Below are 26,204 nucleotides of genomic sequence, written 5' to 3' on the forward strand. Positions count from 1 at the left end.
GGGCGGGGGCGGCTGCGGAGAGCCGAGCCGGGCGCCCGGGCTGACAGCGAGGCAGGCGGGCGGCCGGGCGCAGCGCTCAGTGTGGACCGAAGCGGGGACGCGCGGCCCCGGGCCGGGGATGCGGCTGGCGCCGGCCGCCCAGCGAGCCCGGGGGTCGGGCTGCGCGCCTCCCGTGCGGGGCAGGAGCTCGGGCCGGGAGCCGGAGGCAGAGGAGGGCGCGGCGCCCCGCGGAGTTGCTGGCAGGGCTGGCGCAGAGCCGGGCCCCCGCGTCCCGCGCGGTGAGCCGCCGAGACAATAAAGTAGCGGTCGGCAGCCCCCGAGCGCCCGAGGGAGGCGGCGGCGCGGCAGGTAGGCGGGCGCCGGCCGGGGGGAGGGCGGGCAGCGCGCGGCGGGGGCGCGGCAGCTCCGCGTGCGCCCGGGGCGCAGAGCGCACGGCCGGAGACCCCCAGCGGAGGCGCGGGCTCGGGCGCTCGGGGCTGGGCGGGGGGGGGGGGGCAGGAAACCCCGCCCACGGCCCCGGGGCCGCAGCTGTCTCCGCGCGCGCCTCGGGGGCACTTGGCGCGGCGCTGGGGGCGCTGGGCTGGTGCGGAGACAGGAAGTTTAGCGGGTTTGAGGCGTTGGCGCTGGTGGGGTTTGCAAACGCGCCGCCGGGGACCATGTGCTCCGGCGGTTGCGCGTCCGTGGGAGGTGGGAGAAACGCTGATGAATCCCAGATACTTTGCAAAGGCGGGGCCGGGACTTGGAGGGGAATCCCCGGGGTCCGCGGCGCGGGCCCGGGCTTCGGTGTGCCTGCCCTTTTTCAACGAGGTGTGTCCGACTCGGACCGCTCCTTGGGCTGGAAAGGCAGCGTGCGTGTGTGGATCGCTGTCCATTTTTCTGGACCGTTTCACCTTTCACCTTCGCGTGTGTGCCTGTGTGAGTGCACGCGCGCGCGCGAGTGTGTGCGCGCGTGTCTGGGTCAGGGGGGAGGGGACAAAGATGCTATTTTGAGAGATGCCATTCGGGGTGGACTGGAAGATAAACTCTTCCTGTGCCCCGAACACCTTGTGCTCTGAACGGTGCTGCAGAGCAGCGGCTGGTGCTGTTGACAAAGGGGGTGGGAGCTGGTCGGGGAAGTCTTCCCGAGCCGGGAAAGCAGCCGCAGGAGGAGGTCTCCTTGCTCTCCTTTGTGTGGCCGCTTCCTTCCAGATGTGAGAGGGTTGGGCTGGGCGCTCCTGGGTGGGATCATAATTATCCCTGAACATTCCTGCGATCTGCTAGGACTTGTAAACATACCCGAGCCAACTCCTCTGAACTTTGCGAACCAACTTGGTGCGCTTGCTGGTACCCAGACGGCGGCGTGTGCAAGGTGGCCCCTTCGGAAGGACGGCGAGGGCTGGCAGCGGCAGGCTCTCGGGGAAGCGGGGTGGGCGTGCACGCCTAGCTAGGGTTTGCCCCAGAAATTCACCAAACCCAGTTGGAGGATGTGTACGGGATTTTCGCGCAATCCCGGACATGCTGCTTCCTGTACTAAAGAGAATGCATCTGTGGAACTTCCAAATCAAATATCTGGAGAAGGAAAACAGCTTCGCCTTACTTAACCTCCTCGGGCTGCACTTTCATCTGCCATACACATGCTGCTGAGCATGGTGGTGGGGAGCGTATGGTGTCTCAGGCGTCCCCGTAGGCGCTTTGGGGGCATCATGAATGGTCCGTGGAGTGGTAAGTGGAGCCCCGAGGGAGAATAAGTGACTTGCCATGAGTCACGTTGGTAATTTGGAGTTGACCTGAGGTCCGATTCCAGATGCCAGTCTGTTAACCGCGACAGTGCCTCTAACGGGGATGTGCTGTAATGGCATCAATGATGATGAGGGAAATAGTAGTAGTGACAAGAAGCACCTCACATGTATTTTTCATTCCATTATATAACATGACGGTGACTGACCCGAAGCAAACAGTATATATTTTGGTCTCTCTCCTTTTCTTTTTTTTCTTAAGATTTTATTTATTTACTCATGAGACACACACACACACAGAATGAGAGAGAGAGAGAGGCAGAGACATAGAGAGGGAGAAGCAGGCACCATGTAGGAAGCCAGACGTGGGACTCAATCCCAGGACTCCAGGATCACGCCCTGAGCCAAAGGCAGACACTTAACCCCTGAGCTACTCAGGCGTCCCTATTTTGGTCTCCGAATTAAATGTCACAATGTGGGACTCGATCCCAGGACTCCAGGATCACTCCCTGGGCCAAAGGCAGATGCTTAACCACTGAGTTACTCAGGCGTCCCTATTTTGGTCTCCGAATTAAATGTCACAAACTAGGTGATGGTTATATTGATAAGCCTATGATTCTTTTTTTTTTTTTTTTTGTATATCCAGGAATTTTGTAATAAATAGTAAAGCACAAGTACATACCTTTGAACACTGCTTACATTTCCTAAAAGACTCGATCCCAGGTCCCCAGGATCAGGCCCTAGGATGAAGGCGGTGCTAAACCACTGAGCCACCCGGGCTGCCTACATTTCCTAAAAGAGAGCCAGAAGAATTCAGGCAATTCCAAGGACTTCTTACACAGGAGAGGTTACTCGCTTCTTCATGACATCCGCAAATATTAATCAAACATTTTGTTTGTTTTGATTCGGTAATGCGGGTGGAATGTATTTGAAAAATATAATGATGGAAGATGAAGAAATCTACCTAAAATACCATTATAGTGAGGTTTGATATTCATTATCCCTGGGAAAATTCTCAGAAGTCCCTTCTCTGGGGGGTGAGAGCAATTGTCTTAAACTTCACTCTGCTTTGAAATGAACAGATTATCATCTTGGTGGCATGTTCATGGCTTCTCAAACAGGTCAGGCAGCTGCATTTGACCCTAATAATCGAGAATAACTTGGGGAGGAGTTAAAGCTACAGCCATTCAAGAGTGTAAAAGCAGCTAAGTTTTCTCAGGGTTGTTTACAGACACTGGCCTCTGTTTCTAGCAAGCATGAGAATCTGACTTCTCCATTTGATTCCACAGATTTAATCAAGACTCTGCAGTGCTTCTGAGCAGACAAAAAGGACGTTTTGGCTAACTGACAATACAAATAAGGTATACATGGAAAGCGGTTAAAAATACCCTGTCTTATCCAGCCTGCAGTAATTGCCTAAAATTTCAGGAACTCTTCATAGTTATTTTACACACAATACACACATAAGTGAAGGCTTGAGGTTTATACTGTAAGTGACCTCTCTCTCTTTCTCCCCCTCCCTCCCTTCCTTTCTCTCTTCCTATCTCCCTACTTCCCTCTGCATATGCCCCAGAGATCTGATCTTATCATGGAGACACTATTTTTACATACTCAGTAACTGCTGAGGTTCACTGAAATTACTGTCTTCAGCCTATAGATAAATAAATCATGTAACTCAGCTCAGCAGCAGGACTTAAGTGTTTTTCCTTAATGTAGTTCTCACCTATCTCTTTTTAGACATGGTTTTTAATGTGTTTTTAGAAAATGTTTGGTGTTTTTGTTTTTTGTTTGTAATTCATTTACTTCTAGGTCATTAAGATTTTTTTTTTCCTTTTCTGGTAAACATGTCCTGGGTAGATTAAAGAGAAATGGTAACAATTTTCTGTTGCTAAACCCTTGAGTTTATTATTGCTAAACCCAAACGTCCTATTTTCTTCAATAATCTGATTGAAATTATCATGATGTTTCTTATCTCACTTTTTCTGGTGAAATCAATTTTTAGCCTAATCTCACAAGGCAGTGTTTTTTTTTTTTAAAGCTAAGGTCATGAAATCAATTTAGTGGGCTGCAACCAGTATTTTTTTTTAAAGTATAACAGGACAGAAAATATCAGCCTTATCCTATGTTTGTGAGTTCTGTTGCTTTATGAAACTTTGAGTCCGTTCTCTCACTCGGGCTGCATGCACATTCTGGGTTGCAGTATAAAATGTAATTCTTACTGTGAGTTGCTCTGTAAAAAATTGGAAAGCTACTGCCACAGGGCATATTTTCCTAGTAAGTGACAAACACCCAATTTAAATGAAACTAGGAGATAGGCATATGTATTATATATATATATATATTAATACATACAACTTCAAGTTATTGCAAGATACATACCTAGAACTGGCCTCAAGAGCATCTTGCTCAGGGCTGAACAATGACTTCAGAATCTGACTTCTTTCTTTTCATCTTCACCTCTTTCTCTTCTTTCCTCTGTGTATGAGGCACCTTGTTGGCTGATTAGCTGACTGTAGCAGTTGCTGCTTTACACAATTTCAGGTTCAAATCCAACAAAAATAAATAAATCTCTTTTGCCCAGTTGTTGAACAAAAAGCCTCCAAACCAGTTCCAGTTGGCCTAGTAGGCATGGTTTGTAGGAAAGCCCTGGTGCCAAATGACTTCTGTGGAGGTTAAGGGCTTTGCCTTGTGATAGACTCTCAACTAGACCACACGAACTGTGAGCTGGACCTCCAGATGAATACATTTGCTGGAAAAAGGGGAAACGGAAGCTGAGGAAGTCAAACATTTGCTGAAATGTACGAGTGTCTTAAGTCATTGAAAGCCGATTTCTGTTCTCTTTGATGCTCCAAAGAATGGAAGATGAGCTGAATTATATTCAGGCAAATAGGTCATCAATACGATTTCTCGTGTGCGTAAGGAAGCCTTAGTGGTCACTTTTAACATGGTCAGTGTCAGGACTTACGAGATCACTATGCAGAACAGGTCAAGTTGTTAGTGGTTGCTCTACTTTCCAATGACACCGAGGGAAAAAAGGCAGATATATGGATTAAAAATCCACTACAGACCCTAAACCTCTTACAAGGGGTGATCTGGATCCTTTTTGCACTTATGTGTGAATCTTGGAAGGCATTTAATTTAATCACTTTGTTGCGCTAATGTGGTGAAAGTAGTTATTTAAGTGGTGTCTTTCATCAAATTATATGAAGAATACACCCCCATAAGGGCCAAGGCCAAAGAGTTTTCTGCTCCACAGCTCTTCAGCTTTGAGATATTTATCTGGGTCTATGTTACTTTGCCCTTGGGGATGTGCTGCATTTAATTATCCTTTGCCACTTCACATACAATTATCCAGTGGGTAAGGGGGCCCTAATTGTGTGCGGCTGTGAGAATAATGTTGCTTCACAGCAGAAGTTCCCTAGAAGTAGTGTGATCATGCTGGCTTGCCTGGGTCAACCCTGGTTAATGTCTGTGACTTCGGTTTGGATGATAAATTATATGGTCACCCCACCTAGGTTATTTTAGGGGGCCATGATTAGAGGCCTTTTTAATGGATTAAAGTTTAAAGAATTCCTTTCATGAGGCAAGATTAAATGATAATATTTAAGGATGCATGCTTGTGTGGTTAGAGTGAAAAAGAAAGCAAGAAAGTGGTTACCAAAAGGGTCATGATGGTGCAGTGGTTCTTAACCAGGAATAATTTTGCCCTCCGGGGGACACTTGTTCATGTCTAGAGAAATTGTTGCCATTTCTTCTTGCCTTTTGGGAAAGGTGCTATTGGCATGTAACTTGTGGAGGCCAGAGAGGCTGCTAAACATCCCACATGTGCAGGACAACCCCCACAGCAAAGAATCACCCAGCCCCAAATGTATGTAGTATTGGGGGAAAAACCCCAGTACAATAGTTATATTTGAGGAGGGGGGAGAGAAAGTATCTAGGAGCTTCTGGGGGCAACAGAGTGATGGATATGTGGCTGTTTACTTGGAGCTGATTATTGAGCTGCATATTTATATTTTGTTCATTTTGTTTTTTGAGAGGAGAAGAAGGGCATAGGTGGAGGGAGAGTCTTAAGTAGATTCCACCCTCAGCATGGAACCCTATGTGGGGCTCAATGTCATGACCCTGGGATCACGACCTGAGCTGAACCTAGAAGTGGGATGCTTAACCAACTGAGCCACTCAGGTGCCCCTGTTCATTTTCTTAATGTAGGTTATATTTAAGAATAAAAAAAGCATTCAAGAAAAAAGTAAAGAGGTCCTCACCATAACTGAAGGATATGATGGACCTCCCAATGCCTCATAAAATCTTGTTCAGACGTGAAGGCTCACTAAATAATAGTAGAGCTAGTGGTAGCTAGACCGGCTCATGTTCAGCAAGTGTTCACCTGTGCCAGGAATTACTTTGCCAAGATCCCATAATATTTTTTGAACTGGCAAAGTCTATGGGTTGACCAGTATTTTACAGAAAGGCAGGATGAGTTGAGGTTATGAACACTGGCTCTCAAGTCAGATGACTTGCCCGCAAGTTCAGTTACACTACTTATGAAATGTATGACTTTGAGCAAGCAGCTCACACTTTGTGCCTCGGTTTCCTCATCTGTGAAATGGGTAAATAAGAGTTCATACCTCCCTGGGTTATTGTGAGGATAAAATGAGAGTGTAAAGTGATCATGTAGTGCCTACCTCACATTAAATACCCCATAAATATTAGCTATTATTATTTTGGAGGCCAAGAAAAAAATATTAATAGCTCTATTTTTTGTTGAACACTGACTGTATGGTGGAACTCAGTCTCAGCGTTTTTCAGCTATCCTGAAAATATCCTTGCAAAAATCCTCTTGTGTGGGTGTTATGTCCATTTATTGCTCCCATTTTATGAATGAGGAAAACAGACTTAATGAAATTAGCAAGCAAGGGAGACTTAATTTCAACCCCAAATCATTCTGACTCTGGAGCTTCTGCTGTCATATTGTTAGATATGAGGAGAACCTGGTGATTGCAAAAATGAGCCCCCAAGAGGGCTGTGATTTGGCAAGTTTTGAAGGGGTGGTGCAGGTCCAGTATCTAGATTTTCTGCCTCCTACCGTCCCCTACAACCACCTATGTTTGCAGGCAAATGCATCAGCCTCATAAGGCAGCCATGGTAGGTGGGAACAGGCCCAGACCAGGAACACAGGAGCAGGAATTGGGAAGATGTCTTCTGATTCAGCTGCAAAAAGCCTAGAGCTGTGTTTGCTAAAGTGGGCTAGGTGTACACTTGGTGGTGTATGAGTTAATTTTATTTTTGTTTAAGATTTATTTATTTATTTATTTATTTATTTGAGAGGGAGACAGTGCAAGCAGGGTGAGTGGGGAGAGACAGAGGGAGAGGTAGAGGGAGGCAGAAGCAGACTCCCCACTGTTCAGGGAGCCCAAAGCAAGGCCCCATCCCAGGACCTCAATCATGGCCTGAGTCAAAATCAAGAGCCAGATGCTCAACTGACTGAGCCACCCCAACATCCCAATATAAGTTAATTTTAGATGATAGGTGGAGAACCATTTTACTTTGATGGCTATTTACTTATTTTAATGTACACCAACAGATTTTTTTTCACTTGGACCTTCAAATCTTATTAAAGGATATATTTCTTTCTGCCTTGCTGAATAAACTATTGACAGACTGGATATCACTGCTTAGGGTAAGCTAAGCAAGACATAATGTCAATGTAAAATCATTTAAAATATATATATTAGTAACAGAGAGTGTGGATGGTACTGAAAAATGACTAGGTCTTTGAAAGGAAGCTGTGAATGAGTGAAGTCTGGGAAATAGGCTCGAGCAGTGTTTCTCCAGCACCTGCACTTGAATCACCTGGGATTCTGATTCAGAGGATCTGAGATGGAGCCTGAGATTCTGATGAGCTCCCAGGTGAAGCTGCTGATGCTCATCTGTGGACCACGCTGTGCCTAGCAAGGGATCAGAGAACCTAGAAAATGTGTGGACATGTGCTGGATGCTGGGGAGGAGTCAAAGAAATGTAAGGTGACCTCTTGTCCCCCAGGAGCTTAATCTAGTTGGGGAGAGGAGATGTGAATGAATGTGGGAGGTTTGCAGAGAAAGCACAGCACCTCTACCTGCATAGAGATACAGGTACAGGTCTGCCCAGAGCTGCTGCAGCGGGATGGCATTAGGGGATGGGTGGGGTGAGGCGTCCCTTTGGCCTGAAAGATGTGTGGCAACCAAGACAGGCTTGCAGAGCTGGAGGATGGCTACAAGTAAGAGGGAACCCTCTAGGAAATGCCTGTACCCACAAAGTGGATTTTTCAACCATAATCTGATCACTGCAGAGAATTAGCCCAGAACATTCAGTTAGAATAACCTGCCTCTTCAAAGAACAGGCTGCTGCCTAGAAATAATAGTTGCTGTTTATTGAGTCCCTGTAAGTGCCAGGCATTTGCCAAGTGCGTTCCAAACAGTATGTGATGCCTGTCTCCACAGTGACCCACAGTAGCCCACACCTTCACACCTTACAAAGGTAGAAAGCAGCAGCCCGGGTGGCTCAGTGGTATAGCACTGCCTTCAGCCCAGGGCATGATCCTGGAGACCCAGGATCGGGCCCCACATGGAGCACCCTGCATGGAGCTTGCTTCTCCCCGATTCTCCCCCTGCTTCTCTCTCTCTGTTTCTAATGAATAAATAAAATCTTAAAAAAAAAACAAAACAAAGGTAGAAAGCAAGGCTTGGAGGGGCTATGTGACTTGTTCAACATGCACACAGCTGGTAGGTGACAGATCTGGAATCTGAACTCAGAAGGGAGTCTGGGCTCTTTGACCCCACCCTGCAAGAGACTCTGCTCTTCGTTATCCCTGACAGTCTCAGCCTGAGAGGTCTAGCTTCCTCTCCAGAGAGCATACCCTTCCAGGAACCTCGGATGGTTCATCTTATTCTCAAATGAGAATATTGCCCTCTGAAACAGATCCTGAGCAAACATCCAAAGTTGTCAAGTAGCTTATCTTTTATCACGATTTATAAAAGACTGTATTCCTTTCTGCCCTGCTGGATAAGTTAGGAACAGACAGGAGTTTGGGGCATTGTGTCCTTGCATAAGAAATAAGTTCAAGACAGCATCCCCCAACCCAAATAAGCGCTGAATGTTTTGTTGCCAGGAGGAGCCACTTTCCTTTGGAAATCACCAAGTAGCCTAGGCAGACAGTTATTGGAAATAATTATGCCTCCGTCACAGCATGGGGCCACTCACAGCCCCGCCTGATTCAAAAGGTCTTTCTGGAATACCAGCATCCATCTTCCAGCTGGTGCTTATAACAGCCGACAGCATCGGTAGGGAACCCGCAACGGATACGGCCTGAGGATTGTTTCCAGGCCTCCCTTGTTGCACCTGACTGAGCCCATCCCATCAATTCAGTCATTGCAAAAGAGCAAGGGGACCATATGTGACCTGAATGGGAGGCGCAAGGCTCACAGAGCCAGCCCTGGCCCTGGTTCAGCCAACTATAATAGTCTGGTAAGTCTCTGCCAGACGAAGGAGGAGCTGTGAAGGAAAAGAGGTGGGAGAATCAGGAAGGCTGAGTTCTAATCCCATCTCAGCGGCCTAACTGGCCTGAGCTGTGTTAATTAGCTCTCTGGGTTTGTCAAATGGGTGGTGACACTTGAGGTTCCCTCCATCTCTAATCCCTTATGCTATGAACAATCAGATGTGTGTGCACTGTACCTTACCTGCACCTGTTACACTATTCCCCTTTTATTTTTTTAAGTCCCAGATAAATAAATGTGCTTAAAATAAATGCATGTATAAAAGCTTCCTTATCAGCAGTATGTTGGTGGAATGACTCTGTGAAAGTATTTGCTGGGTTATGCCAAAATAATATTTGGCATAACCTGTCATCAAATAACCTTTCATTATTGAGGCAAAGCTCAAAACATTAGGGTAGCATAGCTTCTTTGATAAATTGGGAAAGATAAGGGTATTTGAGGCCATCACAAATGAACTAATTGCATCCATTTAAATGGGCAAGTTGAAATTGCAGGATCCTGATTAAGTAATGAAAACCATGTGCTCCTAGACTGGGAACATAGAGCCTTAGCCCAGTGGGGCCATAACACATAAATTGAGGACATAGCATGGTAATTTGCTCCAACTGTGTTAAATTAATCCAATGTATTTTGAAGAGGAAAAAAATATACTGTGTTATATACCTTCATGTTCTCAACGTAGCTGCATTTTCACTGCCTAAAAAAATGGGAGTGTCCAGTTTTTTAGAGGTCAGAAGTTTGATTCAAACTAATTAAGAGTAAGAAATCCTTTTTGCAATGATTCAGCTGCTTTAAGCAGTTCCAATCATGAGTGGTTCTTGTACTTTCTAGCAGTAAACTTAATTATACGTGGAAAAAGCATATCAGAAAACTATCATTGGTCTTTTTTAGATCTCAGAGAAAAGTAGTAAAAATGGTAAAGTTAAAGGATATTTAAAAATTGACAGATTGTCAGCAAGTGTTCATACTCTTCCGTAAATACTTTCACTATAAGAATAAGAGGGGACAATGCAACTTTGTCTTCTTTCAGAGCATACAATGCAAACTTTCTCTTCCCACTTCTTAAACAGTTTCATTTATCTGGCCTTGTCAAGGAAAAAATAATCTGTTTCACTAAAGTGATTTTTCCAGGTGATTAAAGCTTACCCCTGCCTACTCACATTATTTTTTTGCTTGAACTATTTTTGATGAAAACATAGCACATACTTCTTTACTTTTTTACATGGAGTATATAAAGGCAGTTAGATCATTCCTGGATTTGGGCTTCTCATGACAAATACTGCTTTTTGTTCCTTGCCATCTCATCCTGTTACTCTTTGACAGCTGAATTGTGGGGCTGAGTGTCTCTGTATAAATAATCACCGATTTCGATTTTACAGTTACTGGCATTCCTAATCATAGGACTCCTCTAACTTGTTAGCAGATTTCACCTGGGGTGCTGAGGACTTCATGTATATTATAACCTTGGCTAATCTGCCTAACTGCCGCCCCCCCCCCCCAAGAAATGAGATTACTCATCCCATTTTATGGTTGAGAAAATTGAAGTTTAAGAAATTAGGAGTAAGCGGTAGAGCTGGAATTTGACCCCCGTCTCTCAGTGCAGCATGCTTGTTGATAGCATACCATGAGAGTTGCCTTCTGTTTCTCCTCTCTGCCTCTATTTGGGAATTTCTGTCTGTCCCCTTGCTTTAAAGACTGTCTCCCAGGTCAGGACGCAAGATTAGGTGTCTGCCTCTTTTACGGGTCATCTTTTGGCATCTCTTTCCTTAATTGGGGTTCTGGGGTACTTTCACTGATTCCTAGGTTCCCAGACATGTTCTGCACAGTGGCAATTTCTGGAATATTAGCTGTGAATTCATCACTGCATATGCTAAAGGCTTTGGGGGGATTATAGGATTTTCTGCATTATGATTAAGCAACATAATCAAGAAATCTGCAATTGAGAATGCTTGGCAAGTCCAGAATGCAGGGGTCAGCAAACTTTCTGTGAAGGGCCAGGGACTAAATATATCAGGCTTTGTGAGCCATATGGTCTGTGTTCACCTACTTAACTCTGTTTGTGTAGGGCAAGAATAGTCACAGAATAATGGATGAAGTTCTAATAAAATGCTGTTTTTTTGTTTTTAAAATTTTTATTTATTTGAGAGTGTGCACACGCGCACATGAGGAGGAGAGGAGGAGCAGAGGGAATCTCAAGCACACTCCCCACTGAGCCCTGAGCCCAACGGGGGGAGGGAGGGCTCCATCTCATGACCCTGAGAACATGATCTGGGCCGAAACCAAGAATCAGACACTTAAACCAACCAAGACACCCAGGTGCCCCTGATAATAAAACTTTATTTAGAAAAACAAGCAGTGGGTAGGAGTTGGCTTATGGGCCTATAGTTTGCTAACTCCTGATGTAATGGGGGAAAGGACCAATTAGGATATCTAAAAAGCCTAACTAGGTACTTAGTTCAGAGGCAGTGAGTGGCCCGTGGACTCCGGAGCCAACTGCCTGGATTTGTCCCCTAGCTCTGCCACTAACTACTCTAATGTAGGCACGTATCTTAATATCTCTGTGCCTGGTTTTCTGTCTTTAAGATGAGGAAACTAACAGTCCTTACATCCGAGGGTTGCTTTGAGAATTAAGGGAATTCTACATAAAGTACCCAGGAGGGGACCCAGGACTTTAAAAGTTCTGTGTAAAGTCTTGTGAAATTAAGAATCATAAGGAATCCAATTTCTAGGGATCCGAAGTATTGTAACGAGTTGTTGGGCAGAGCAAGACTTCCTGCGTTCTGAGTGGAGGGGAGGGTGGCCGTCAGGCTGCCGCCTGGTGCGGATGGGTGTGTAGAGGGAGGAGGGAGGTTTGCTAGCGCGGGCAGTACAGTGGGTCAGGGTCGGGACCCTGGCCTGGGGGTTACGGGGAACAGTCTTTAAGTCACTTCTCTCTAGGGCCCTGCTTTCCCCATCTATGAAATAAGGGGTTTCACCTAGGCTGGTGGATGTGACCTGCTTGCCCACAGGTTGACTTCCGCCTCCAGAGAGCTCGGTTAGCACCGAGAGCGTTTTTAAAATCTTTTTTGAATTCATCATCAGCAGTTACGGATCGGGAGGTTCTGCAAGAATTCTGGATTCCAGGTTTCTTCGAAACGTTCAGAAGCTCTGACAGCACTGGCTGCGTCCCCTCGTGGCAGCGGTTGGCCCGCGCTCAGTCATGGCGGCCACGGCTTCTATCTTGGCCGTAGCAGCTGCTGCTGGTGCCCAGCCCGTCGCTGCCCTTCAACGCCGGAGCAGGCCGCTTGACTTCCCGCTGCCAGCAGCCGCCGTCGTCTGTCGGAGGACTCTCTCTGACTGTCGAAGTGCTGGGGGTGAGTGCCAGGGAGTTGATGAAGGATTCAGGGTGCAGACACCCGAACTCCCTTGCCCATCTGGTGAGATGACCAAGGTGTTATTCTACACCAATTTTTACTGTCTGCCATGGGGTTAATCTCCAGTCACCTAGTGACAGTTGACTTAATAGGACACTCCTTTTTTGGTGGCCTGTCCTTCCTTTCCTCATTTCCCCCCACTCTCCTACTGGTATTCCCTGGGATGACCTCTCAGATAAATACCTTAAAGTTGAATCCTTGTCCAAGTTTCTGGAGGAAATCACACTAAGAAAACGATAGTCCCGACCCCTGAGGCCAAATAGGAATTGCTTTTGTTTTTCATCAATTGCTTTTGTTTTCATGCTTGGGCAGTTTTGCTTGGGTGGAGAAATAGTTGTCCATCCTATGTCTGTCGGAGGGAGGAAGGCTGAAGACTGAACGGGCTGTAGGTTTCTAGAAGAATGTGAGTATATTTCCTTGTGTAAGTAGGAATAGATGGGAAGCTTTTGTGCAGATGATGTTGGTCACTCACTGAAATCTTGCAGTATAGGTGTCTGAATTTCTCATCCTTTCAATACAAAAGCCTTATGGATTCTGTTTTTTAAATATATTTTATTTAAATTCAATTTGCCAACATATACTAAAACACCCAGTGCTCATCTTGTCATGTGGCTCCTTAATGCCTGTCACCCAGTTACCCCATCCCCCACCTGCCTCCCCTTCTGCAACCCTTTGTTTGTTTCCCAGAGTTAGGAGTCTTTCATGATTTAGTCTTCCTCTCTAATTTTTACCCACCCAGTTTCCCTCCTTTCCCTTATGGTCCCTTTCACTATTTCTTATATTACACATGTGAGTGAAGCCTTATGGTAATTGTCTTTCTCCATTTGACTTGTTTCACTCAGCATAATACCTTCCAGTTCCATTCATGTTGAGATAAATCTTTATGGAATCTTTTCTTTTTTTTTAAAGATTGATTTATTTATTTATTTATTTATTTATTTATTTATTTATTTATTTATTTATTTATTTATTTATGATAGACATAGAGAGAGAGAGAGGCAGAGACACAGGAGGAGGGAGAAGCAGGCTCCATGCCGGGAGCCCAACGTGGGACTCGATCCCGGGACTCCAGGATCGCGCCCTGGGCTAAAGGCAGGTGCTAAACCGCTGAGCCACCCAGGGATCCCCTCCTTATGGAATCTTAAAGTGGGGGCTATTTTGGGGGTATTCTGTAAGAAGCAGAACCCTAAAATGTGATTGGCAGATGGCTTTAAACTGCCTGAAGAGGGGTACCTGGGTGGCTCAGTGGTTGAGCATCTGCCTTTGGCTCAGGTCGTGATCCCTGGGTCCTGGGATCAAGACCCACATCAGGCTCCCCACCAGGAACCTGCTTCTCCCTCTGCCAATGTCTCTGTCTCTCTCTGTGTCTCTCATGAATAAATAAACAAAATCTTTAAAAATAAAAAATAAACTGCCTGAAGAGATTTGCATTTTAAAAAAGGAGATTTGAGAATCAAGCTTGTTTTTTGTTCTTTCTTTTGAAAAAAAGATTTTATTTATTCATTTGAAAGATAGTACAGGGAGAAGGGCAGAGGGAAAGGGAGAAACAGGCTCCCTGCTCAGCGGAGCTTGATCCCAGAACCCTGGGATCAGGACCTGAGCCAAAGGCAAGTGCTTAACCGACCAATCCACCCAGGCGCCCGAAGAATCAAGCTTGTTTTCTAATAGGGTAACCAATCATTCTGATTAGCTCAGAGCTGAGAATTTTCCTGGGACATAAGAAAAGTGGAAAAATCCCAGGCAGACCAGAATAAGCTGGTCACCTACTCTAGAAGCAGATCACACCTAGGACCCATCAGAGTCCAACCCCTGAAAGGTTATGTCCTTCCTATGTATGTATGTGTATGTCTGTATGATTATCTATTTTTTAATAAAATTATATTTTTAAATGACTCCAAACTTCAAAGTATGTTGAAATAAAATAACTGTTTTCTGTCTTTCTAGTCATAAAAATCTAAAGTAAGTTTAGCAGCACAATTTCAGGTTTTTTTTGTTATTGTTGTTTGTTTGTTTGTCTTTTCATCTGTGTCTCTGCTTTGCTGCTATTTGGACTTGGCTGTCTGTGGGGTAACACAATACTGTGAGGAAAAGGAGTGGATTCAGAGATGTTCAGTACCTCTTCCCTTTCACAGCCTCTACTGTCACTCAAGCAGGGGCTCTGCAGGGTCTCACCCCTCACTTGAAACTCTGAGCAACTCTCCTCAAAGGTAAATGGGGAGACTGGTGTGTTTGAGGGTAAAACGCTTACCTGTACATTTGCTCTGCCCTAAGTGATCTGTCATCTTTCTTTGACTGCCTATTTATCTATTTTTAGTGACATCGTGTTTTAATCAGAAATGAACTTGTGAAAATCCTTATGCCTAAATTAGGAGAGTGTCACAGCTGGATGAGGGAGAGAGAGAGCCATGCCCCCAGACAGGAGACATAAATAGCAAAGGGCGTGAATGGCACCAGGATGTGGGAATCTCGGAGAATCAGAAACCAGATGTGTTGTCTGCATAGCACAATGGGGAAGGAAGACCTGGGAATTTGAAGGTTAGCATGATTTGGGGTATCAAATCAGGTAATTAAGACCCTGGAATAAATATGTCAAACTCAATGGAAAAGTTATAAGTAGGTTTGGAACCAGAAATGCATTTGTATTTGAACCCAAGATCCATCATTTAACTCCATTTATAACTTGGCACAAGTCAGGAAACCTTCCTGAGCCTCAGCATCCTCATTCATCAAACAGACGTGAGAAGGAACAGAAGCCAACTCGTGAGTGTCTGCTGTATCCTCTCATCAGTGCTAGGAACCTTGGAGGAATTGTTTCATTTAAAATTTTACAGTATTTCAAGGATGATATAATTGCCACATTTTACAGATGAGGAAATCGAGGCACCAGCAAGTCAAATAATTTTCCCAGCATCGCTCAGCTAGTAAGTGATGAAACCAGACTTCAAGTCCAGACTCCAGAGCCTGTGCCAGCCTGCCATAGCTTACTTCTCACAGTGCGGATCTTTCTTGGGTCCATCCAGAAGCATATCCTGAGATAGATTGCAAGTAGTTTATTTGGGAAGTATAAGAAACAGCAGCGGTGAAGTCAGGAAAGGAGATAAGGAAAGGAAGACAGACAAGAAGTGTGTTATCAATCCAGCTCCATCCCAGTGGGGAAACTTGGAAACCAGCAGTGAGTACATGCAGCATAATGCAGCACAGTGCAGTGATCTCGTCCAAGGGGCGAGGGAGCTGGGGTGTTTATATACCAGTTCCCAAGAGTCACCAATTGAAGGCTGTTTCTGAGAGGTGGAGTGATAATTCCTAGGTGCTCCTCTTGTATCCTGTGCTTGGCAAAGTGGGACTACCAGCCCAAGAAAACCCTTGGCAGAGAAATGCAGGTGTGGTGGTTTGGAGCAGGACAGTGTGTCCAGAAGCAGTGAATAGAAGGGAGTGAGGAAGGAACGCTGACAGCACCTGCTACGGTGGATGTTAGAACCAGAGATCATAGGTACAGAAGCAGGACTAGGGCCACCATTTGTGGAGGATATACTATGATTGTGGAAATAATTAAAGTGAGATGACTTTTGAGTATGTCTTGTGAATCCTTAGTTGACACAGAATTGCCCCCAGGCACCTATATAAAGGTCTAAGGGAGGTCAGCCTGCATGTGTTGATCATGAACTTGGGATAAATGCCAGGCCTGACCAGCTCTCCACAATGGATTGGTGATTCCATCCATCTGAGGTCCATCAAGATTATCTGCTACCCCTGGCCTGGGTCTGGGTCCAGAGGGAGGAGCCAGAGTAGTTGCTTCCCCACAGAGCCAGACACCTCTTCCTCCATTAGAAAACCCAAAGTTTACCCACCCTGTGTACTCTGAGGAAGGGAGTTTGACAAAGGAGTATAAGCCAAAAGCAGGAAAGGATAATTGTAGCTTAGGTAACATGACTGGCAAGAACTTGTTTTTCTTTCTTTTTTTTTTTTAAATTTTTATTTATTTATGATAGTTAGAGAGAGAGGCAGAGACACAGGCAGAGGGAGAAGCAGGCTCCATGCACCGGGAGCCTGATGTGGGATTCGATCCCGGGTCTCCAGGATCGCGCCCTGGGCCAAAGGCAGGCGCCAAACCGCTGCGCCACCCAGGGATCCCAAGAACTTGTTTTTCTTATGATGACAACGGCTTATTTTCCTGCCACCGATTAAGGCTCTTTTTTTTTTTTTTTTTCTATCAGGGTGTAATAACTGAGCACTACAGCAGTTATAGTTTTGGTTGTCTCACTTTCATCCTCCCCCCTGCCCATTAGGGGAGTCCCCCATTTTGTGTGGTCTTGATGGGGTAGTGTCCATCTCTCCCTCTGAACCAGAAGACCAGATCGTCCCTCTTTTCATCCAAGAAGATGGCAGAGATTTTGTCCCTCATATCCTGTTCCCTTCCCCTGTTGGTAATAACCCACACTCTGCGTTTTCTCTGGGCATGTGGCTACTGTGGTAGGGACTACATTTCCCAGCCTCCCTTGTATCTGGTGTGGCTATGTGACCAAGTTCTGCATCATCCACCTCCAGGAATGGATAGGAAGTGGGGTGTGTAGGTTCTAGTTGTTCCCATTGAAAGAAGACACTTGCTTGTTCTTCCCTCCTTGCCTTGAACTCTGGAACAAGGAAGTGGTGAGTGGTGATGAACAGTCTTCATGTCTTCAACAGTGGAGGTGAGGGCAATAATCCAGTCACTGTTTTGCAACTTTGGTGCTTCCCTAGGTGAAATCTGAAACTGATCCTCTTAAATGGAGGGCAAGAGGAAGTTGAAGAAAGAGGTAGACCACTGTACCGTTGGAAGGCCGAGTCCTTGAAATGGCTGCTACTGAGGGAATGCTGGGCAGAACATATAATCCAAGGACAGTGGTCAGGGGGTGGAGGGTCATTAAGGAGCCACTGATTGCCTGAGTGCAACTTATCATCAACCAGCCATCACATCCTCCCTATGACTTCCAACACCAGGAGATGACAGAGCATGAAGGTGAAAGAGGTCTGGATTTTTCTATCTCTGTGTGGAACAGAGCTGTACTACCAGCCCCTGACCCCTTCCAGACCCCCCTCTACTTGAACTTGGACGGGAAACAGAACTTACCTAAACGATTCTTACTTGGTCTTTGTTAAAACCAAGAACCTATATTTTAACTGATATTAAGGCTTAATACATGACATAGCCTCAGCCAATGGTGGTTACTAAAAAAGAATCAGGGGAGTTGGTGCCAGGAAGACCTGGGTTGAATCCTAGCTCTGCCACTTGCTAACTGGATGCTGTCAAATAAGAGATTAATCGCAACATCTTCTGGGCCTGTGGCAGACACTACCACATTCAATACTCCTAAGCAAGTCTCTTGGGGCAACGTGCCGGGCACAATGCTTGGCACATAGTCAACAACATAGTCAACAATCAATGAAAGATGGCTATTGATGTTATTATTCATATTATTATTAATTATTCACAATGCTGCATTGTTGCTGACCACTCAGGCAGTAAGACGGTATTAGTAACTTTATACCTGCTGGCTCTGAGCTCTGGAATTAATTTTGCAAATTTCTCAAAGATTTGGGTGATCCATGGTAAATTAGCAGGTCAGGTCAGCAGAAACCCTATGTTCCCTCAGACCTCTGTGGGTAGCACGTGCTTTCTAACCTCAGGTAAAGGATATTAATGGTGCAGAGGATATATCTGATGATGACATGGACAGACCTCCTGGGGTGGTGCCTTTTGATCCCTCACAACCCTGGGTAGGCATGCGAGGGTGGCAGGTACAGGTGGGGAAACCTACTAGTCAGAGGAGAACTAAATGAGTAACTTCATTGCCAATACTGTTCCCTGGCTAACCTGGGAAGCCACGTCATTAGCGTCTGTGACAACTGCTAGTGGCTTACACGATAGCCGCTCCCTCCATTCTTAGAAACACACCCCCAATTTTATTTGCGGTGGGAATATGCTTTGCTGAAAGACTACATTCCCCTTCCTCCCACAGTAGTAAATATGGCAGTGGGACCAAGTGCTAGCCCATAAAGCAAAAGCAAATGTTTTGGGGAGCTTCTGGGAAGGGTCCCATTGTTAGCTGACTCAGGTGGGAGGCATGCTCTTTTTTGCCTTTCCATCTTCCTCCTTCTGCTTTCTAGAACACTGGCATGGCAGCTGGAGCTTCAACAACCATTTTGTGAATTGGAGAGCAGAAACCGTGGGCTCAGGATAGTGGAGTAGAGAAGGTAGAGGGATGTGCTTTCTGCTGAAAATGGCCACTGCACATGAGTACTTGAGTGCCACTCAAAGCTCCTCCCTCTCTGTCACCCCTCCTCACCCTTTTGGCTTAATGTGTGTTTATTGGCCTTGGCCTTGTTTTATATTAAGCATTTCAGTACTTTGAAGGTTCAAAGCACCATGCTAAAGGACTACTAAGCTACTTTCCCATCCAGTGTGGGGCTGGGTTAATTTAATCATCCTTCTTGCAAGTAAATGCCTGGAGTGCTGCTTCCCCACAGAATAATCACAGATGCTATCATTCTGTCCTTTGTACTTAGGACTACTGAACATTTTGGTCCTGAACTATTCTCTAACTTTTTCATTTGTTATTTTATGGCCTTTGCTGGTGGTCAGAGTTTATTTTTTGTTTGTTTGTTTTTTTCAAATACAATAACCCTTCTTATTTTCTGAATATGTGGAGGGATTCCTGAGGATTATTACTGCAGAGGAGGGATCTTGGAAAGGGCCTTAGAAGAATAACCCTGGGAGGTAACCTAAGGTTTGCGGCTTCTTGGTCATCTCTGTTGAATCAATAAACTCGACACACTGCTGGTTCTTCTTCTCTTGATTCTCATCTCCAGGCCCATCTCCCTCCCTCTCCTCTGAACTGTGATGGAGGGTAGAAGTCTACAAGTTACATTGGTCACACTCCGTTTTAGCTGGCTTCTCATTAGGCTCTGTCAGGGGGAGCTGGTGGCTGGAGATGGGGATGCAGGAGGATGGGGAAGGGATTTACTTCTGCTTTCAGCTCAGGTGTGCATTGCTCCAATAGCAGCAAACATCAGTGGAGCTTCGGTCGGGAAGTGTGTGTTCGAGTGGGAAGACCAACCCCAGTCCCATATTTACAAACTCCTCTTGCATCCAAGCATCTAAGCTAGAAAGTGGCTTAGAACAGTAAGGGAAGTAACTAAAGTGCCCCAAATGTGTGCAAACTTCACAGCCTGCTACATTGTTCATTCAATCATTTATTCATTCAGGAAACATTTAATGTCTACACAACTGTGTGAGTGACCATGGGGATCATTAAAAAGGTGATTGAGAGAGTGTAATCTGGAGAGGGAGTGTTACTTTGGATTAGCTGTAAAGGAAAGTCTGTTTTTGGAGTTTGTCTTTCAGCTGAACCAGAAGGCCTAGAAGGAACCAGTCATGTGAGCCTCTAGTGGGAGAGCATTCCCAGGCAGAGGGTATGGCTAGAGCCAGGCAACGAAGTAGGTACATGCTTAGAGGGTATTAGGAGTAGAGAATGGGCCAGGTAGCTGGAACACCGTGAGCAGGGGAGAGCATGGAGAGGCAAGAATAAATCATGGAAGGCCTTGTAGACTGCTGTTGAGGGTTGGTTTTGTTTTGTTTTGTTTTGTTTTTCTAAATACAGTGGAAAGCCATTGGATTTTTATAAGCAGAGAGGTGACATGATCCAACTCACAATTTTTTCAAAAGTCGCATGAGATATTTACTAGGTGAGAACATCCATAAAAAGCAGCTTGTTAGCTAGAAGGGTATAGCCATGCTTCAGGCCAGCGGTGCTGGGGGCTCGAACTAGGAAGAAGGTTCTTCAGGCAAACCCACTGTGAGAGATACAGAGGGAGGGCAGAGGGCCAGGGCTTTGGGGGCCAAAGAAACCAACCCACGGACTGACAGAGGAGACTACCAGGAAGTTTATCTGCCAGGAATTTCACCGTGTCGTGAAGTCCACTTAGGGTCTCTAAGGCAGAAATCAAAGGGTCTTCCTCAGCATTAGGGCCTGGCCAGCCCCCGAGAGTGGGTGAGCATGGGTTGTGAGGGAGGGTGGGGCAGGGCCCCTGGGTGGTGCCCAGGCCCTAAGAGGATTCAGGCCCAGTGTAGGTAGGGAGGCAGGCCTTCCCACACAGCCGGCAGCCCCTTCAGTCTTCTCTATCAAGCGACACTCAGAGAAACTTAATCCGACTTTGAGCCCAGGCAGGACTGGAAGGGCTGATCCCCAGGATGAAATAGGCACTCACTCCAGACAGTATTAGGGGCCTCCTCTTGGGAATATTAGAACAAAGTGGAAAAAGTGAGAGTACTGCCCACCCCCCCAGCCCCAACAAGCCCCATCTACATTCCAGGTAAGACCAGGAGGGATAACAAACCTTTCTAATAGTTTTTTTTCCTGACTTGAATTCTTCTCTTTCCTCATGATTGCTGTTGGCCTGTCTCAGCATGAGCTTCCCCTAAGGCAGAGCTGAAGACAAGGGTGCCGGTGCCGGTGGTTGAGGTAGGGAAGAAATTTCAAGGAGTCTGAGTGGGGATTGTGTAAACAGGGGAGAGAGAAGGATGCAGACCGGCACCTGGGGCCACCAGTTCTCTATCGCACTGGGGATGCTTTCAGATGTTATATGAAATGCACCTTAGAATTTTCTACCCAGGGGGAAAGGAAGGGGAGTGGTTGTCCCTGGGCTCTGGTCCCCCTTTGGATCAGGCAGCCTGGTGAGCGTCAGCACCCCCACACTCCCAGGCTTGCTAATGCCCCACCATGGGGTGGCTCCTGGCAGCCATCCTGTGCCCAGCCCCAGGGTGAAAAGCCCAAAACCCTTTCCTCAGTAGGCTTTTGCATTAAATACTCTTTTAAAATGCTGGGTTTGGATTCTAGAAATGTCAGAGAAGCTAGCCAGAGAGAAAAAGGGTTTAAATAGAGAAAAATATAAAATGGCTGTCAAAAGCCAGTGAGATTCCTGAGGCAGGAGGAGGGATAGACTGCTGCCTGTGGGAAGAAATAAGAGGGAACTGTTTTTCAGCAGAGGGTTTCCTAATTGTTAGGCAGTGCCCCCCAACCTCTCTCTCTCTCTCTCTCTCACACACACACATACACTGCGCTAGCCACATGGGAAGACTTTGGATCCCCAAATATGCTAGACTCTCTTGACTTAGGTCCCTTGCACAGTCCCTTACCCCACTCCTCATATCCACTTGGCTTAGTTGATTCACCCTCGTCACTGAAGACTCACATCCCACTTTGTCTCATGGCTTTCCTTAATTTCCCACATTTGGCAGTGTGTACTGTCTTAATTAGATCTTTTTGGTTCTAAGAACCAGACCCGCCCCCCTTCCCCAAAGGCTTAAGTTAAAAACAGACAGATGTAGGGTAGTGTTTCTCAGAACGCGATCCACAGACTACTCACATCAGGACCACCAGGGTGTATCCCTCCCTGCGCCATGCCTACCCGCTGTACCAGGAGCTTGAAGGCCTGGCCCATGAACAAGCTGCCCTGATGCACATTGACATTTGAGAATCACATTTAAGGGATCCCTGGGTGGCGCAGCGGTTTAGCGCCTGCCTTTGGCCCAGGGCGCGATCCTGGAGACCCGGGATCGAATCCCACGTCGGGCTCCCGGTGCATGGAGCCTGCTTCTCCCTCTGCCTGTGTCTCTGCCTCTCTCTCTCTCTCTCTGTGTGTGACTATCATAAATAAATAAAAATTAAAAAAAATGAAATCTTAAAAAAAAAAAAAAAAAAAAAAAGAGAATCACATTTAAGACTCTCCCAGTGGTCTGTGGAGAGAGTACATACAGCCAGGCCTCAGAGGAACCACAACCGTGGCAGACATCTGCCTAGGTGTACAGGAACTTGCTCTCTTTTTTCCCATCTGGTCTCCTTACTTACCCATCTTTGCTTCCTCAGGGCTCCCTCAGTCCTAAATGCTATGATTCCCACAGCCAACTGGCTCAGCCTCCAAATCCCCATTCCAAACCCCTGGGTTGATCCAGGTTGGGTCAGGGGTCACCCTCTCCAACTAGCTGTGGCCCAGGGGATGGAAGGTAGATGGCACCTGCTCTGATGTCACCTTCTCTACTGTGGCTGTGGACCAGGTAGCTTTTTAAGAAAAAGAATGGTGGCTGAGAGAAGGTGTCCTTTCTAGTACAATGTCCTATGAGGCTTTGATTTTCTCCTATTCTACCGTTCACTATATAATATTGTAATTGGCAGTAAACTTCTTGGCATCCACCATTAAGCTGGGAGAAATTTCAGGATGAGACCATCTTATATGTCTTTATATTCCCAGAGTTCACCAGAATGCATATCATCAAGAAGGGACTCAATAAAGAACAAATGATGATTGACCAGGTGCGTCAGTGCAAATATATAAGAGCACATGATTCCATTCATTTTTTAAAGCTTTAAGTCAATTTTATTAAAGCATCATTTACACATAATAAAACTCACTTGTTTTAAGTGGACATTTCAATGCATTTGACAAATGTAGGCACCAGTTTAACCATGTGCCAGGGAAGATACGGCACATTTCCATTACCCCAAAGTCCCCTCTCACAAGGGGCTATGTTTTAATTCTTCTAAATTTGCTTAGGAAAGGAGTAGTCCATGCTCAGTCTCTGGTGGTTCTTCCCCAAGACAGGTGGAGAAAAATAGCAAAAAGCGTCTCCTGGGACCTTGTTAGAAATGCACATTCTTGGGGCGTCTGGGTGGCTCAGTGAGGTAAATGGCTGCCTTCAGCTCAGGTCGGGATCCCAGGGTCCTGGAATCGAGCCCTGCATCGGGCTCCCTGCTCAGCAGGGAATCTGCTTCTCCCTCTCCCTGCCACCTACCCCACCCCCGTGTGTGCTCTCTCTAGCTCTCGCTTGCTCTCTCTCTCTTAAATAAATAAATAAAATCTTTAAAAAAAATGGAAATGCACATTCGTGGGCTCTACCCCAATCCACAAAATCAGAAGCTCTGGGTGGGGCCCAGAATCTGTTTTTAATGAGCCCTCCAGGTGATGTTGTTGAATGCTTAAGTAGGAAAACCATTGCACTAGGCATTTGGGGTTTCTTAAAAATAGGCAGCTGCGGGGAGCCAGATGCATGATAGCACCAGAGGGGCTACAACTGGGATCAAAGGAGGCCCTAACATGTGCCCATCATTGTGTGGGGCCTGCCTGTAGGATGGATTTAGAAGCAGATGGTCAGAGTCAGGAGCACCAGCTCTTTTTGCAGTACAGCTCTGGAAGATCCCGGTACCACTGCAAATGTGTAGGAACACATCACCCTGTTACTTGGGGCCTTTGATAGCTTTGGACTCCTTATGCAATGAGGCCTTTGAAATGACATTACTTTATGATGTGATTTGGTAGTTGGGCAGTTTTTCTCCTACTTGGAAAGATTCAGGTCAAATCTCTGATCCTAATGCTACTTTTATTTAAAATTTTATTTCTTTTGTTCAACTCTTCCTCTGCCTTTATGGTGTTCATTTTAAAAATTTATGTGCGTGACTTTATACTCTTTTTTCCACAAGGTTGTGAACAAATCAACCCAACAGTAGTCAGGCCAGTCGTGATAAAGGGAAAGTAGAATGAAGAGACTGTGTTGTGTATACTATATGCTACTTTAAAAAAAACAAGAAATATGCACCTAGGAACTCTAGCTTTAGGAATGATGCTGTCTGATATTCACACTTGGTTGCTGAAGAGATTTTTGAGGGAGGGGAAGAATGGAAGTATGTAAGTGCTTCAGAGAGAAATATAGACGGGGCACCTGGGTGGCTTAGTTGGTTAAACCACCGAATCTTAGTTTCAACTCCGGTGGTGATCTCAGGGTCATGAGATCCAGCCCCGTGTTGGTTTCTGCGCTGTGTGGAATCTGCTTAAGGTTTCTCTCTGTCCTTCCCTGCTCACGCTTTCTTCCCCTCTCTCTCTAAAAAATGAAAAAAGAAATATAGGTAGAGCAAACAGATGTTAGGAAAGGTTATTCAAACCTTGACAATAAAGCAGAAAGATTACTATTTGTCTTTCAGCATGATACTAGAGCACTGTTGAGTCAAGCCCATCCAGGGGTCATCCAGCTCTCTGAGGGAGGAAATTTGACTCATGTTTAACTATTGATGAGAGACCAAATTCTGTAAAGTTAAATGCTAACTTGCAGGAAACTGATAAGATCCAAATGTGTTCCTTCTAGGAGAAATTATATCAATTTCCTTTTGCTGCTAACAAATTACCACACATTTATGGCCATAACACAACACAAATTTATTATCTTAACATTCTGGGGGTCAGGAGTCTTAAATGGGTTTCACTGGGCCAAAATCAAGATGTTGGCCAGGTAATGTCTTTTTTGAGTTTCTAGGGACGACTCCATGCCCTTGTATTTTCCAGCTTCTAGAAGCTGCCTACATTTGTTGGCTCTCAATATCTTTCTCCATCTTCAAAGCCAGCAGTTTAGCATCTTCCAATCTCTCTCTGACTCTGATCCTCATGCCTTCCTCTTTCCGTTATAAGAACCTCCATCATTACATTGAGCCCACCTGGACAGTCCTGGATACTCTCTCCATTGCAATGTCCTTAACTTAGTCACATCTGCAAAGCTCCTTTTGCCATGAAAGGTAACATATTCACATGGACCTAGGGATTAGGACACGGACATCTTTTAGGGGCTGTTATCTGCTAACCACAGAGATGCAAGTGATTTTGTTCATGACAGAAGTTAACCCCAAAAAGGTTTAATATAGATTTGGAAAATTATACTTCACCACAATGATGGGAATATATCAAAAGGACACAAGAGCCAATTGAAAGAACTACCAATGTCCAAAGCTGGGACAATTTGAGCAACAAAATAAATAAAATAGTATTGGATTATAATATATTTTATAATATATAATATAATATAATATAATATAATATAATATAATATAATATATTTTACCCAAAGTGTAAAATATCTATAAGGCAGTGGGATAACAACATGGCTGAATAAGATACCCCTTGCTGGTATCCTTCTTTCAACAATAGCAATTTAGAATTCATCCATAGACAAAAATGCCTTTGAGGGAGCTGTAGGAAATAGTACCATGTACCAGGTGACCTGGGAAGGAGTCTTGCCCACCCATGTGCCCGGTCATAGATAGACCTCAGTCCCAGCTGTGGATCCTACAGGAATCTGTGAATAGGCTCCAGCTTCTCTTGGATGTGTCCAGCAGTCCCTGGAAGACACAGTGTTAGACGGTCACCCACAGAGAAAAGAGCCTTTGTGGAAGTCCAGGTTTCCTGTAGAAAGCTGCTAGCACACCACTGCAGCAAAAAATATGACACTCTGGAAAGGGTTCGATGGACAGTTTGTTTTAACCTGCAGCACTGTGCCCCAAGGCAGCATAGCTCAGTGCCAAACAAGACCTTCTCAGCCTATGATTTCTCCCTCTGTGGAAGTGAGCGAGTGTCAGTGACCACCATTTCCACAGCTGTGCCAGGTGTTACTGAAGAGGCCCATTCCTCTCCCACTTTCCAGTGTACTGACTCATGAGCTGCATAACTGGGGGGTGGGAAGAGGACAGAAAGCA

At 45.7% G+C, this 26,204-nt stretch overlaps 1 protein-coding gene across 1 annotated transcript in view; it reads left to right on the top strand.

Annotated features, from left to right (window-relative positions):
• The first annotated feature begins 222 nt into the window (after positions 1 to 222).
• The window catches only part of FRMD4B (FERM domain containing 4B), a 322,368-nt gene continuing 296,386 nt past the window's right edge, over positions 223 to 26,204 (top strand). Inside the window, exon 1 of the mRNA XM_038565874.1 lies at positions 223 to 348. The gene's annotated coding sequence lies outside the window, so the exon portion shown is untranslated. The remainder of the gene's footprint in view (positions 349 to 26,204) is intronic.

The sequence above is a fragment of the Canis lupus genome, chromosome 20, assembly GCF_011100685.1.
Source record: "Canis lupus familiaris isolate Mischka breed German Shepherd chromosome 20, alternate assembly UU_Cfam_GSD_1.0, whole genome shotgun sequence".
Classification (NCBI taxonomy): Eukaryota; Metazoa; Chordata; class Mammalia; order Carnivora; family Canidae; genus Canis; species Canis lupus.